Source organism: Bombina bombina, chromosome 9 (genome assembly GCF_027579735.1).
Source record: "Bombina bombina isolate aBomBom1 chromosome 9, aBomBom1.pri, whole genome shotgun sequence".
Lineage (NCBI taxonomy): Eukaryota > Metazoa > Chordata > Amphibia > Anura > Bombinatoridae > Bombina > Bombina bombina.
This window is the reverse complement of record NC_069507.1, coordinates 53,932,459-53,937,458: the sequence shown is the minus strand read 5'-3', so window position 1 is coordinate 53,937,458 and position 5,000 is coordinate 53,932,459. Positions and strand designations below refer to the sequence as shown.

General features: G+C 38.0%; 1 protein-coding gene across 7 annotated transcripts in view; it reads left to right on the top strand.

Annotated features, from left to right (window-relative positions):
- The window catches only part of ZMIZ1 (zinc finger MIZ-type containing 1), a 528,960-nt gene that overhangs the window by 264,647 nt on the left and 259,313 nt on the right, over positions 1 to 5,000 (top strand). For all 7 annotated transcript variants that reach the window (XM_053692110.1, XM_053692111.1, XM_053692112.1 and 4 more), the window contains one exon: positions 275 to 343. The gene's annotated coding sequence lies outside the window, so the exon portion shown is untranslated. The remainder of the gene's footprint in view (positions 1 to 274; positions 344 to 5,000) is intronic.

The following is a 5,000-nucleotide window of genomic DNA, read 5'->3' as shown; positions in this document are numbered from 1 at the left end:
GGGGGTAAGGAAATGAAAGATCAATTTGGATGTAGTAAAGGGTGTAGGACATTGAGACTAAAAGTATGGAAGCATGTTGTATCCCTTTGTGTGCTTCAGTTACAAGGACGGGGTATCAGGTTGTATCCCTGGGGAGCCTTAGGCTAAAAACAAGGAGTTCTCCTTGTTGTGTTTGTATATGTATATACCCTACCAGTGCCCTCTAGAGACAAACGAGGCCCTTCCTCATGCTGGATCTCTATGCCTGACTTGTTTCGCTTCTCCTGTCTTCCAGGACAATGAATCTCGACAAATGAATTAACAGACCCACTCTGCCTGAGGGAACAGTGCACAGGTCATGCAGGTAAGCATCTTTAGACTTGGGCTTGATTTCCTAACACTGTATGAGTTGCTAAACTCTTGTCTTGTCACCCCCAAATGCAATGAGATTAGAGGTGGGTGTTGAATACTCGGCAAGGTGCGTCCAAATAAATGGCATGATAGAACCTTGAAAACAAACCCAACCTAGCAACAATGTCAAGGGGGCTTTGCTGTCATTCATTTTTTTATCTTTTGTCATTTATTTTACAATACATGTTCCTGTTCTGAATAAAACATTGTGTTCTTGTCAGGCTTGAAGAAGCTTTTCCCTTTCCACCTAAAAGTGGTGAAGGAAATGTCCTTATTGACTACACATGCGGGAAATATTTTCCTGCTTACTAAACGCAACATAGAACATGTTAATGCACAAGCTCCCCTATCAAAGCGACTTAGGTCTTCTGTCAACTCTATCTATCTATCTATCTATCATCTACAGTCATGTGAAAAAGAAAGTACACCCTCTTTAAATTCTATGGTTTTACGTATCGGGGCATTACAATCACCTGGTCCCTAGCAGGTCTTAAAATTAGGTAAATACAACCTCAGATGAACAACAACACATGACATATTACACTGTCATGATTTATTTAACAAATATAAAGCCAAAATGGAGAAGTTGTGTGAAAAAACGAAGTACACCTTATGATTCAATAGCTTGTAGAACCACCTTTATCAGCAATAACTTGAAGTAATTATTTTTTGTATGACTTTATCAGTCTCTCACATCATTGTGGTGGAATTTGGCCCACTCTTCTTTACAACGTTGCTTCAGTTCATTAAGGTTTGCGGGCATTCATTTATGCACAGCTCTCCTAAGGTACTGCCACATCATTTCAATCGGGTTGAGGTCTGGACTTTGATTGGGCCATTGCAACACCTTGATTCTTTTCTTTTTCAGCCATTCTGTTGTAGATTTGTTGGTGTGCTTGGGATCATTTTTGACCAAGCATGACCCAATTTTGACCAAGCATGACCCAATTTTGACCAAGCTTTAACTGTCAGACAGATGGCATCACATTTGACTCTAGAGTACTTTGGTATACAGAGGAGTTTCTGGTCGACTCAATGACTGCAAGGTGCCCAGGTAACTCTTGTTTTTTTTTTAAATTTCTCAGAGCTTTGCACGGTATGACCTTGGGGTGAATTTGCTGGGATGTCCACTCCTGGGAAGATTGGCAACTGTCTTGAATGTTTTCCACTTGTGAATAATCTCTCTCACTGTAGAATGATGGACTACTTGTCTTGTTGGACTTGTTAAATTGTTAAATTGTTTGGAAATGGCCTTATAACCCTTCCCAGATTGATGTCTTTCCTCCTTGGCACACACCTGAATGCTCCAGACCAGCAAACTGCTAAAACTTCAGCGTTTATAGAGGTGGTCACACTTGCTGAGGATCAATTAATCAAGGGCATTTGATTAGCAGCAACTGACTACTACCTGGTCTTTTTATTCCTATGGAAGCCGTAAGGGTGTGTTTAGTTTTTCACACATAACTTCTCCATTTTGGCTTTATAATTGTTAAATAAATCATGACACGGTGTAATATGTCATGTGTTGTTGTTCATCTGAGATTGTATTTACCTAATTTAAAGACCTACTAAGGACCAAATGATTGTTATGTCCTGATACGTAAAAACATAGAATTCAAAGAGGGTGTACTTTCTTTTTCACATGATTATGACGATCTACCTACCTACCTACCCTGAACACATACATTTTATTGCCATGCTTACATTTCAATGCAGTATCTAGAGAAAAAAAACAACTGTAGGCTGATGCTGAACAAAAACAAAACAAAAAATAAACTGTCACAATGTACTGAATAGCATTAAACACTGTTGCAAGAAAATAATTACTGTATAAACATAAGGAAAATTGGGCTTTTTTAATAGATTGTTAGCGAGTGACTGTCCCTTGAAACTCTTTATGCTACAGCAGAGATATCTGCATGTTTCTCCATTTATATTTGTAGAGTAGCAGTATATAATTAAAAAAACAAGGTGTCCTGTTTACATAAGTTCTAATTTTAAAGAGATACAAAAGTGTAAAAATAAATTGCTCTTTATTATAGGAGCATTTTAGTTTGAAACTAAATAACTTCTTCACTATGGGCCTAATCATCATAAACTTGCCGGCTTGAAAACAAATCACACAAAAACATGTAGGGCTTTTTAATAATATTATATTGTAAGGTATGTGTCTCTACTTCAGATCCAAACCACTTCATAGCACGATACAAACTCTCAAACTAAAATTTGCGTTTCTAAAATTCTTTGACGAGACTTCATGGGTAATCTTGCCAGAGCAGTGAGCTTTAAGATCATTGGCTGTCTGTGTTTAACCCTTACATAGATGATAATTATATAGTTAAATTGTGTAACAGACCACCACTACCAGTGCTGTTACTGAGCCCGACATGGCTAATGATTGGTTGATATGTAAGTATACTATTTGATTAAAATGCACTTTTCCTGGGTGCATGATTTTAGCTACGAGTCTAAACGCTGCAAAAAAAAAAAAAAAAGGATTCGGTGAGAAAAAAAAGACATATTACCCAGATAGCCCTCAGTTTACGCCGGGGTTAGGTTCCAGAAGGAATGGTTGTAAATCGAAACCGTTGTAAATTGAAACCCAGTTTATAATGTAAGTCAATGGGAAGTGAGGGAGATAGGTTCCAGGCCCCTCTCAAAATTGTCATAAGTAACATCTAATACATTATTTTTAAAGCTTTGAGATGAAGACTTTTAAATGCTAAACAGCATTATAAACCTAATAAAATAATCACACAACACAGAATATATAATTAAACTAAGTTAAATTAACAAAAAACATTTGCTAAACAGCATTATAAACCTAATAAAATAATCACACAACACAGATTTCACTTGCATTTTTCTGCAAACAGTTCTTTCTATGCATTCCAATCTGGACTGATTTATAGACAGGAAGATCTTGTTAATTTAAAATCTGCTCGATAGCTCATGTCTGGTTAAACTGATTAATTTCAGCTTGCTTGGCTTTGCTGCAAAACAAGCGGACAGCTCCACCTACTGGCTATTTTAATAAATGCACTGCTTCTCAATGCTTTTCAATAGCAGTCACATGACAGCAAAAAAAGGTTGTTATTCTGAAACGGTGTAAATTGAACCGTTGTAAAACGAGGGCCACCTGTATATGAAAAAAATATTTTTTAACTAAATTTATGTAGTTGCAAGGTAACAAATGCCTAAAAATCTGATTAAGATTATAAATTAGTCCTTTAACTTTAACAGCCAAAAGAACCAAGACTTCTCTAACTTCAGGTCACTACAGGGGAGGAGGAATGAAAGCATTATGACCCGAGATGCTTTTCTGGGAAGAATGTATCAACTGTGACTTGAGCTGATCAGATCATGAAATGCTAGGGCTCACAGCCAGTCTGGGTGAAACTGTGCTCCTCATCCAAGGGCAGGAATGAATAAGCTTACCAAAAAGACAGCTACTGCTCACTGAAGTTAGAGGTGGGGTTGTGGGGGAGAGCCAGCTCAGAATAAAATATTCCCTTCTCTCTGTGAGAAATGCAGGTCCTTGCAGGTCACGTGAGCTTTTCTCACTGATGTAGAGCTGGAATGTTAGCTATGGTATTTCCTGAGACTTCATAAACAGAGGGGGGAGACAGGATGAGAGAGGTTGCTGAGGGGAGGGTGTGGGGTGCTGTTTCAGGAGGGAACATGACCACAGTGCTACTGCCTTGTCCACAGTCTGGGGATCCTTGTACGTTGCACACATACATGCAACATAGACGTGCAAACACGTACTCACATGCACACAGAAACCTCAGACATATTGTTCCATACTTGTTTCAAATTGAAATGTTATAAACTGTTTCTGATTACATTGGTAAATACAGTTTAAAAGGTTTTATCAGGCAAGGTGGACCTATTATGGGTATATTAGAATCTTTATAAACTGCTGTACTGGCATATCAATCAGGTGTCCAGCTTTGGCAAGAGGTAACAAAGTAAAATGTATTTGCCTTAGTTTAAACAAATTGACTAAACCTGAATATCTTGCCTAGTGCTCATGGTCCTTGTGTAGAAACAGTGGGCACCTTTAGTGCTTGTTGCCTTTGAGCGTCACCCATGAAGCAAAAGGAATGAATATACACTGTGGCGGTATTTTGTGCAGTTTGGACGGCAGCCATTATCTTCTCGAAGGACTGGTTTGAAGGTTCCAGTACTCAAAAAGACTTGCTTAGCCTTTGGGGTAAAGGAACCCCAAAAAAATCTTTCATAATTTAGATAGAGAATTAAAAAGAACACAACATTCTAATTTGCTTCAATCTTTAGATCTACTTTTGTGGAAGAAATATCAATGCACATGTGCAGCCACCAATCAGCAGCTACTGAGCCTATCTAGATATGCTTTTCAGCAAAGGATATCAAGATAATAGAAGTAAATTAGAAATTAGTTTAAAACTGCATGCTCTTTCTGAATGATGAAAGAAAAAAAATTGGGTTTTATGTCCCTTTAATGTATCCTACTGCTTAGGGCCAAAGTAAACTTCCAGGGATGCAGGCAGCCACTGAGCCGTTATATTTTATCACTCAGAGCAGAGCCATATATTCTCTCTAATGGGGCTAGATTTATCAAAGCTGAG